The following is a 10100-nucleotide window of genomic DNA, read 5'->3' on the forward strand; positions in this document are numbered from 1 at the left end:
GAGAGGGAGAGAGACAGTTTGTATGCGTGTGAGAGAGAGAAAGAGAGAGAGACAGTGTGTGTATGAGAGAGAGACTTTGTGTGAGAGAGAGAAAGAGGGAGAGAGAAAGTGTGTGTGTGAGAGAGAGAAAGGGAGAGAGACTGTGTGTGTATATGAGCTAGCGAGAGTGTGTGTGTATGTGTGAGAGAATGTGTGTATGAGAGAGGGAAAGAGAGACTGTGTGTGTGAGAGAGAGAGAAAGAGAAAGAGAGAGACAGAATATGCATGTGAGAGACACACAGGGTATGTGAGAGAAAGAGAGAGAGACACCGTATGAGAGAGAGAGGGAGAGAGAAAGAGGGACAGAGACTGTGTGAGTGAATGCACGTGTGTGAGAATGCGTGTGACGGGGAGTGCGTGATAACGTGAGTGTGTGTGAGACAGTGTGTTAGTGTGAGAGAAGAGAGATGTGTCTGAGTGAGTGTGAGTGTATGTGCGTGTGACAGTGTGAATAAGTGCGCGAGTGTATGAATGCTTGTGTGAATATGCGCACGTGTCATTGTGTGTGTGTTTCAGACAGAGAGAACGAGTTTGGGAGAGTGTGTGTTTGGATGCGTGTGTATATGTGTGTGTGTGTGTGTCTATCTTGTGAAGTCTGCCTGTGTATGTGTGTGTGAGTTAGAGGGTGTTCCCCCTCCCCTTCCCCACATTCCCCACCCCTTGTGGGATTGTGCTGGGAGATGGAACGTGCGGCCCAGTTCAACCTCAGGAGCGGGGGAACGCCTTGACATCTTCCGAACCAACGCTCCCCAACCTCAACCACTCATCAAGACCCGGATCTAAGGCAGGGAGCCGCGGGGAGCGCTGCATCCGGGACAGCTGCTCCTGCCTCTACGTCAACCCTCTGGGCAACGTACAAGCCGCGTCCCCTTCCACTGGTGCACCCGTCAGCAATGAACTGGATGTTGGATTGGGAGGTCAGTGGGTTACTCTGACCCTCTCTCTCTGGTCCTGGTGTTGTCTTTGTGTAGGGGAGGAGCTGGGAGATGAATGGGGCGTGCTCTCCCTTTGGACCAATGTGGTTGGTGAACGGCCCGGCATGGGGATGATAGTGCCTTCCCCACCCATGGCGCGGGAGAGGCATTGGATTTCCTTTCGCCCCGCCCACCCACTCCCATGGGGGGGGGGGACGACAGCCAATGAGCGGAGAGGGCGGGCAGGTGCTGACCTTTGACCCCACCCCCCCAACTCCCTTTGGAGCCAATGGCGGGGACCCGCCCAGTCATCTTCGTTATGTGACCTCGTCGTCATCAGGACCCCGCCTGCGTCATATCCCGTTGCGGCCATCGGGTTCCCGCGAACCAATCAGGACAGCCCACTTCCTATTCCCCCCCCCCCCGCACCTCTCTGCCCCCACTGCCCGGTTCCCTACCCATCCACTTCCTTCTCCTCCCAACCCCATCTCTCCTCTCCTCAACCGCCACGCCCGTCCCTCGCCCCTCTCCTCCTTCCCCACCATCTCCACTACCAGCTCTTCCCCTCACACTCTCCCCTCCACTAGGGGTCTGTCCAACAATTACAAATGATAACTGAGAAGCACGTGGCTCAGGGGTTAGCCCTGCTGCCTGGGTTTGGATCCCACCCTCGGGCCACTGTCTGTCTGTGTGGAGTTTGAATATTCTCCCCCTTGAGTCTGCGTGGGTTTCCTCCCAGTGCTCTGGTTTCCTCCCACAGTCCAAAGATGTATAGGTTAGGGTGGGATTGGCCGTGCTAAATTGTCCCGTAGTGCCTGGGGATGTGCAGGTTAGGGTGGGATTCGCCGTGCTAAATTGTCCCGTAGTGCCCAGGGATGTGCAGGTTAGGGTGGGATTGGCCGTGCTAAATTGTCCTGTAGTGCCTGGGGATGTGCAGGTTAGGGTGGATTGGTCGTGCTAAATTGTCCCCGTAGTGCCCATGGATGTTCAGGTTAGGGTGGGGATTGGCCGTGCTAAATTGTCCCCGTAGTGCCCACGGATGTTCAGGTTAGGGTGGGGATTGGCTGTGCTAAATTGTCCCCGAAGTGCCCAGGAATGTGCAGGTTAGGATGGATTGGCCATGCTAAATTGTTTCCGTAATGCCCAGGAATGTGCAGGTTAGGGTGGGTTGGCTGTGGGAAATGCTGGGTTACAGGGATGTGAGGTTAGGATGGATTGGCCATGGGAAATGCTGGGTTACAGGGATGAGGTAGTTGGGTGGGATTGGCCGTGGGAAATGCTGGGTTACAGGGATGTGCGGGTTAGGGTGGGATTGGCTGTGGGAAATGCTAGGTTACAGGGATGAGGTAGTTGGGTGGGATTGGCCGTGGGAAATGCTGGGTTACAGGGATGTGCGGGTTAGGGTGGGATTGGCTGCGGGAAATGCTGGGTTACAGGGATGAGGTAGTTGGGTGGGATTGGCCGTGGGAAATGCTGGGTTACAGGGATGTGCGGGTTAGAGTGGGAGTGGCTGTGGGAAATGCTGGGTTACAGGGATGTGCGGGTTACAGTGGGAGTGGCTGTGGGAAATGCTGGGTTACAGGGATGAGGTACTTGGGTGGGATGCTCATGCGCCAAGTGGCCCACTTCCACACTGTGTGGATTGTATGATGTATGATATAACATAGACCTAGGAAGATAGAGGAAGGGAAGCTCAGTGATCTAAAAGGTAAAGAGACGTACAGATAGTGAGAGAGGCAGGCAGACATACACACAGTGAGAGACAGAGAGTGAAAAAGACACATACATACACAGAGAGAAGAAGAGAAAGACAGAAAGAGGGGCAACGTTTTCACACATGGTTAGGATGAATAGTCAAGGTCTTTTCCCCGGGGTAGGGGAGTCTAAAACTAGAGGGGCATAGGTTTAGGGTGAGGGGGGAAAGATTTAAAAGGGACCTAAGGGGCAACTTTTTCACACAGAGGGTGGTGCGTGTATGGAATGAGCTGCCAGAGGATGTGATGGAGGCTGGTACAATTGCAACATTTAAGAGGCATTTGGATGGGTATATGAATAGGAAGGGTTTGGAGGGATATGGGCCGGGTGCTGGCAGGTGGGGGACTAGATTGGGTTGGGATATCTGGGTCGGCACGGACGGGTTGGACCGAAGGGTGTATCCATGCTGTACCTCTCTATGACTCTATGAAACAAGTGGACAAGAAAACTGTGGATGCTGGAACTCAGAAACAAAAGCACAAGTTGCTGGGAAAACTCTGCAACTCTGGCAACATCTGTGCTGGGTCTCGAGACCCTTCTGCAGAACTGTTCTGAAGTTCTGCACCTGAAAGTTAACTCTGTTTCTCTCTGAAGAAACCAGGGGTGAGGGATGTTTGTAAGAGAGAGTGTGTGTGTGGGGGGGGGGGGGAGGGGGGTGAGAGTGGGACAGAGAAGAGAAAGTCATAGAGAGGTTCAGCACGGAAACAGACCCTTCGGTCCAACTCGTCCGTGCTGACCCAGATATCCTAACCTAATCTAGTCTCCATTTCTCAGCACTTGGCCCTTATCCATCTCAAAACTTGCTATTCGTGTCCCCGTCCAGATGCCTTTTAAATGTTGGAAATGTAGCAACCTCCACCCCTTCCTCTGACAGGTCGTTCCAAACACGCACCACCCTCTGTTCTGAAGAGCCCTTCATCAGGAATGAGGCTTGTGGGCCAGGGGTTGGAGAGATAAATGGGACGGGGTGTGAATCTGGGGTGAAGGGAACTGAGAGTGTGATAGGTAAATGCAGGTGGGGGTAATGATGGTAGGTTGGAGAGCAAATAGGTGGGAAGGAAGATGGACAGGTAGGGTAAGTCTCGACAGTTATAGAATAATAAAATGCCTACAGTATGGGAATAGGCCATTCAGTCCATCTAATCCACACTGAACCTCCAAAGAGCATCCCCACCCAGTCCCAGCCCCTCCCATCATATCCCTGTAACCCTGCCATAAGGGGTCCTGTCAAATGCTTTAGACAAGCCAATGTAGATAACATCCACTGCCTTCCCCTCACCAATCATCTTCATCATCACCTTGAACTCAACCAAGTTTGTGAGACAAGATTCTCCCTGCCTGAAACCATGCGGAATACCCCGCAGTAGGACAGTTCTCCAAATGCAAGTAAATCTTGTCCCTGAGAATCTACCCCAATAATTTCCCTGCACTGACGTAAGGCTCCAGGCTGTGGTAGTGTTTGAGGCTAGGCAAAGGACGTGTGGGGCAGAGGTTGGACAGACGGGTGAGTGCGCACATAAGGGAGTGTGATAGCCATTGGCAGAGCACCAACTGAGGGTGGGCACTTCACGTAGTCAATGGTTTGCCCCGTCTCGGCTTCAGTATCAATTCCGTTTTGCCCTCTGGGGCACGCGGTCTGATGACAGGGTGCTGCAGGGATGTGGTTCCCTTTGGGGTCATGCTGTGACATCCAAGGTGTCCCAACTCCACCTTTTTTCAGAACCCTCAAAGCCCCTCCCTCAATTCACCTCCTCCAAGGATTTGTCTTGGCTTTGAAAGTTATTGTAAAATCTGCTTCTGGGTATAAGGTCACAAACAGCAACACAACTCACTGCTGAAGATGAGATAGATTATATCAGTGATACAGCTCTCGCTATCTGTCACCTAAGGGGTTGATACTGCTTTGGTTCTGTAGACACTATTGAGGAATGCAGGTCCCTCATGGGGTGGTGGTGACATCTGTGTGTGTGTGTGTGTGTGTATATGTGTGTATGTGTCTGTGTGCGCACGCGTGAGAGAGTGCTCAGGTCCTGTCTGTGTATGTATATGTGTAAATGTGAGTTGTGTGAGTGTGCCAAAATCCTGTATTTACATGTATATAAGTGTGAATCTATGTTTAAATGTGTGCGCGCAAATGCCTGAATCCTATCTGTGTGTGTATAATTGTGAATGCGAGTGTAAGAGAGAGTGCCTGAATTGTGTATTTGTGTGAGTGTGTATACATTGGTGTGAATGTGAGAGTGTCTGTATCCTGTAATTGTGTGTCTTTATTACTGTGAATGTGTATGAGTGCGAGAGTACCCAACTCCTGTATTTGTGTGTATGTAAGAGTAAAAGTAAGTGTGTGTGTGTGTGAGAGAGAGAAAGAGAGAGTGAGTGCCTGTGCCCTGTATTTGTGTGTGAGTGCCAGTATCCTGTATTTGAATGAGAGCATTTCTATATCCAGTATTTGTGTGAGACAGTGTCTGTATCCTGCATTTGTGTGTGACAGGGTGCCTGTATCCTGTATTTGTGTGTGTGAGTGTGTTGGTATCCTATATGTGTGTGAGAGTGCATGTATCCTGTATTTGTGTGTGAGAGAATGCCTGTATCCTGTATTTGTGTGTGTGAGTGTCTGTATCCTGTATTTGTGTCTGTGAGAGAGTGTCTGTATCCTGTATTTTTGTGTGTGAGAGAGTGCCTGTATCCTGTATTTGTGTGTGAGAGTGCCTGTATCCTGTACTTGTGTGTGTGAGTGCCTGTATCCTGTATTTGTGTGTGTGAATGTGTCTGTATCCTGTATTTGTGTGTGTGAGAGAGAGTGTCTGTATCCTGTATTTGTGTGTGTGAGAGTGCCTGTATCCTGGTATTTATGTGTGAGAGTGTGTCTGTATCCTGTATTTGTGTGTGTCTGTATCCAGTATTTGTGTGTGAGAGAGTGCCTGTATCCTGTATTTGTGTGTGAGACAGTGCCTGTATCCTGTATTTGTGTGTGAGTGTGTCTGTATCCTGTATTTGTGTGAGTGAGTGCCTGTATCCTGTATTTGTGTATGAGACTGTCTGTATCCTGTAAGTGTGTGTGTGAGAGAGTGCCTGTATCCTGTATTTGTGTGTGTGTCTGTATCCTGTATCTGTGCCTGAGAGAGTGTCTGTATCCTGTATTTGTGTGTGATAGTGTCTGTACCCTGTATTTGTGTGTGTGAGAGTGCCTGTATCCTGTATTTGTGTGTGAGAGAGTGTCTGTATCCTGTATTTGTGTGTGTGAGTGTCTGTATCCTGTATTTGTGTGTGTGATAGTGTCTGTATCCTGAATTTGTGTGTGAGAGAGAGTGTCTGTATCCTGTATTTGTGTGTGTCTGTATCCTGTATTTGTGTGTGAGAGAATGCCTGTATCCTGTATTTGTGTGTGTGAGTGTCTGTATCCTGTATTTGTGTCTGTGAGAGAGTGTCTGTATCCTGTATTTTTGTGTGTGAGAGAGTGCCTGTATCCTGTATTTGTGTGTGAGAGTGCCTGTATCCTGTACTTGTGTGTGTGAGTGCCTGTATCCTGTATTTGTGTGTGTGAATGTGTCTGTATCCTGTATTTGTGTGTGTGAGAGAGAGTGTCTGTATCCTGTATTTGTGTGTGTGAGAGTGCCTGTATCCTGGTATTTATGTGTGAGAGTGTGTCTGTATCCTGTATTTGTGTGTGTCTGTATCCAGTATTTGTGTGTGAGAGAGTGCCTGTATCCTGTATTTGTGTGTGAGACAGTGCCTGTATCCTGTATTTGTGTGTGAGTGTGTCTGTATCCTGTATTTGTGTGAGTGAGTGCCTGTATCCTGTATTTGTGTATGAGACTGTCTGTATCCTGTAAGTGTGTGTGTGAGAGAGTGCCTGTATCCTGTATTTGTGTGTGTGAGAGTGCCTGTATCCTGTATTTGTGTGTGTGTCTGTATCCTGTATCTGTGCCTGAGAGAGTGTCTGTATCCTGTATTTGTGTGTGATAGTGTCTGTACCCTGTATTTGTGTGTGTGAGAGTGCCTGTATCCTGTATTTGTGTGTGAGAGAGTGTCTGTATCCTGTATTTGTGTGTGTGAGTGTCTGTATCCTGTATTTGTGTGTGTGATAGTGTCTGTATCCTGAATTTGTGTGTGAGAGAGAGTGTCTGTATCCTGTATTTGTGTGTGTCTGTATCCTGTATTTGTGTGTGTGTGTCTGTATCCTGTATTTGTGTGTGTGTGTCTGTATCCTGTATTTGTGTGTGTGTGTGTCTGTATCCTGCATTTGTGTGTGAGAGTGCCAGTATCCTGTATTTATGTGTAAGAGAGTATCTGTATCCTGTATTTGTGTGTAAGAGAGTGTCTGCATCCTGTATTTGTGAGTGAGAGGGTGTCTGTATCCTGTATGTATGTGTGTGAGAGTGCCTGTATCTGTATTTGTGTGTGAGAGAGTATCTGTATCCTGTATTTGTGTGTGAGAGTGTGCCTGTATCCTGTATTTTTGTATGACAGAGTGTCTGTATCCTGTATTTTGTATGAGAGAGTGCCTGTATCCTGTATTTGTGTGTGAGAGGGTGTCTGTATCCTGTATTTGTGTGTGAGAGGGTGTCTGTATCCTGTATGTATGTGTGTGAGAGTGCCTGTATCTGTATTTGTGTGTGAGAGAGTGTCTGTATCCTGTATTTGTGTGTGTGAGTGTCTGTATCCTGTATTTGTGTGTGAGAGTGTGCCTGTATTCTGTATTTTTGTATGACAGAGTGTCTGTATCCTGTATTTTGTATGAGAGTGCCTGTATCCTGTATTTGTGTGTGAGAGTGTGTCTGTATCCTGTATTTGTGTGTGTGAGAGTGTCTGTATCCTGTATTTATGTGTGAGAGGGTGTCTGTATCCTGTATTTGTGTGTGAGAGGGTGTCTGTATCCTGTATTTATGTGTGAGAGAGTGCCTGTATTCTGTATTTGCCTGTATGTAAGTGTGAATGACAGTATGTGTGTGCCTGAATTCTGTATTTATGTGTGTTTATACACATGAGTGTGTGTGAGACGGTGCCTGTGTTTGTATGTATTGGATAAGTGTGAATCTGAGTGTTTGTGAGGGAGTGCCTGTGTCCTGTATTGTGTGAGTGTAAGTGTAAATGTGAGTGTGCGAGAGAGGTGGAAAAAACCGTGAGCGTGCCTCCGTCCTGTGTTTGTATCCCTGACATGTACACTCCACACAAACACACACACGTACAGGATGCAGACACTCTCTTTCACCTGAAGGGGCAGCGTTCCGAAAGCTTGTGATTTCAGCTTAACCTATTGGACCAATAACCTGGTGTCCAGTGACTTCTGACTTTGTCCACCCCAGTCCAACACAGGCACCTCCACATCCTCTGTGTGTGTGTGTGTGTATGTGTGTGTGTGTGTGTGTGAGAGAGAGAGAGAGATTGTGTGTGTAAGAGACAGAGAGACACAGAGAAAGATTGTGTGTGTGTGAGAGAGAGAGAGATTGTGTGTGTGTGAGAGAGAGAGATTGTGTGTGTGTGTGTGTGTGTGAGAGAGAGAGAGATTGTGTGTGTGTGTGAGAGAGAGAGAGAGGGAGAGAGAGAGACAGAATGTGCGACCGTAAGGGTGCCTGTGTCCTGTAAGTGCGTGAGAGAGGGAGAGAGAGAATGATGGAGTGGAAATATGAGATTCCTAAACCGTGTGTGTGTGTGAGAGAGAGAGAGAGAGAGAAAGATTGTGTGTGTTGTGTGTGTGTGAGAGAGAGAGAGATTGTGTGTGAGAGAGATACAGAGACAGAGAAAGATCGTGTGTGAGAGAGAGATTGTGTGTGAGAGAGAGACAGAGAAAGAGACAGAGAAAGATTTTGTGTGTGTGTGTGAGAGAGAGATTGTGTGTGAGAGAGACAGAGAATTGTGTGTGAGAGAGAGAGACAGAGAAAGAGACAGAGAAAGATTTTGTGTGTGTGTGTTTGATTCTCAAACGTCTTTATGTGGATAGGGGTGTAAGCTTGAGACTTCATTTCGTTTCGATTAATTAAAGTTGAACAGAAATGCATTCACTTAAAAAGAGAAGGGAAAAAAACGACACTGCAAACACTCGCACTGAGTGTATTAAATGCGAGACGGTACAGGGACACTCCGTGAAATCTTTGCGGAAAGACTTCTCAACTTTAAAAAGAAAAGAACAGAAGTAATTTCCTGCCTCCCCGAGCTAGAGGAAACTGGGATGGGGGCTAATCTGTTTTTTAAAAATGAAGGAAGGTCTGGTTTCAGCTCGCTGGCTCAGATTAACCAGACGCCGAGGAACATAAGCGTGGATCTTATTCCCTGTCTGACACATATACTGCAGACGATTCTCTCTCTCTCTCTCTCTCTTTCTCAATCTCTCTCTCTCTCTCTGTCTCAGCCTCTAATTGCAACCCCCCACCCCCACCCCAGATACCGGAGTCAGCCCGGAAGTCGGGGCTTGTTGCCAGGAAAACAAACCAAAATGATCCTACGACTCACCCAAGTCTCTCTTGCCCCCAGTCCCAACTCAGACGCTGCCAAAATACTGGTCAAACTTCATACGGAGACGGGAAAGGTTAGATTGACGAATTCGTTTATTTCTCTTAAAAATTAAACGTAAAAATTTGAGAAGGGGGGGGGGTGCAGAGTCTATTTGTCCTTTTTTTAAAAAAAAATATACAGGTCGAGTGTGGGTTAGGGGGGGGAATTATCTCCATTTTCATTTTAGCTCTCTCTGACGTTCAGCAACCCTGCAATGCCTCTGAGAACAACAGAAACACGTATATTCTTGCTGTAACTTAAACGACCAGCTTAAACCACTCACCTCCTACACTTTAACTATGTTCAATCGGCTTTAATGACAAATCCGAACCCAGTGATGCCGATTTTTTTTTTAAGGCGGTATGTATGTTTAAAAAATACGACATGAATTAAAAGTTATCGCTTTTACCGAAATCATTAGTTACCGTTTGCTCCTGGGTGATAGATTTTTCTTCCATTTGTACGTTTCCAATTCCAAAAATATGTGAGTTAGAGATTCCTTTTAAAATACAGATATAAATTATTATTTTCGCTAAAAGCGTTAACTCAGAGTGATGCACATTTTAAACAATATGTAGGTTTGTGATAACTAAAATGTCTTGCAGTGAGTAACAAGTTGGATTTAAAATATAAATTATTATTTTAGGTAAAAGCATTAGCTCAGGGTGATGCACATTTTAAACAATATGTAGGTTTGTAATAACTAAAATGTCTTGCAGTGAGTAACAAGTTGGATTTAAAATATAAGTTACTATTTTAGGTAAAAGCATTAGCTCAGGGTGATGCACGTTTTAAACAATATGTAGGTTTGTAATAACTAAAATGTCTTGCAGTGAGTAACAAATTAGATTTAAAATATAAATTATTATTTTAGGTAAAAGCATTAGCTCAGGGTGATGC

The sequence above is a fragment of the Chiloscyllium plagiosum genome, unplaced genomic scaffold, assembly GCF_037043375.1.
Source record: "Chiloscyllium plagiosum isolate Xiang-an unplaced genomic scaffold, Cpla_swu_hap1 HiC_scaffold_53Y, whole genome shotgun sequence".
NCBI lineage: Eukaryota > Metazoa > Chordata > Chondrichthyes > Orectolobiformes > Hemiscylliidae > Chiloscyllium > Chiloscyllium plagiosum.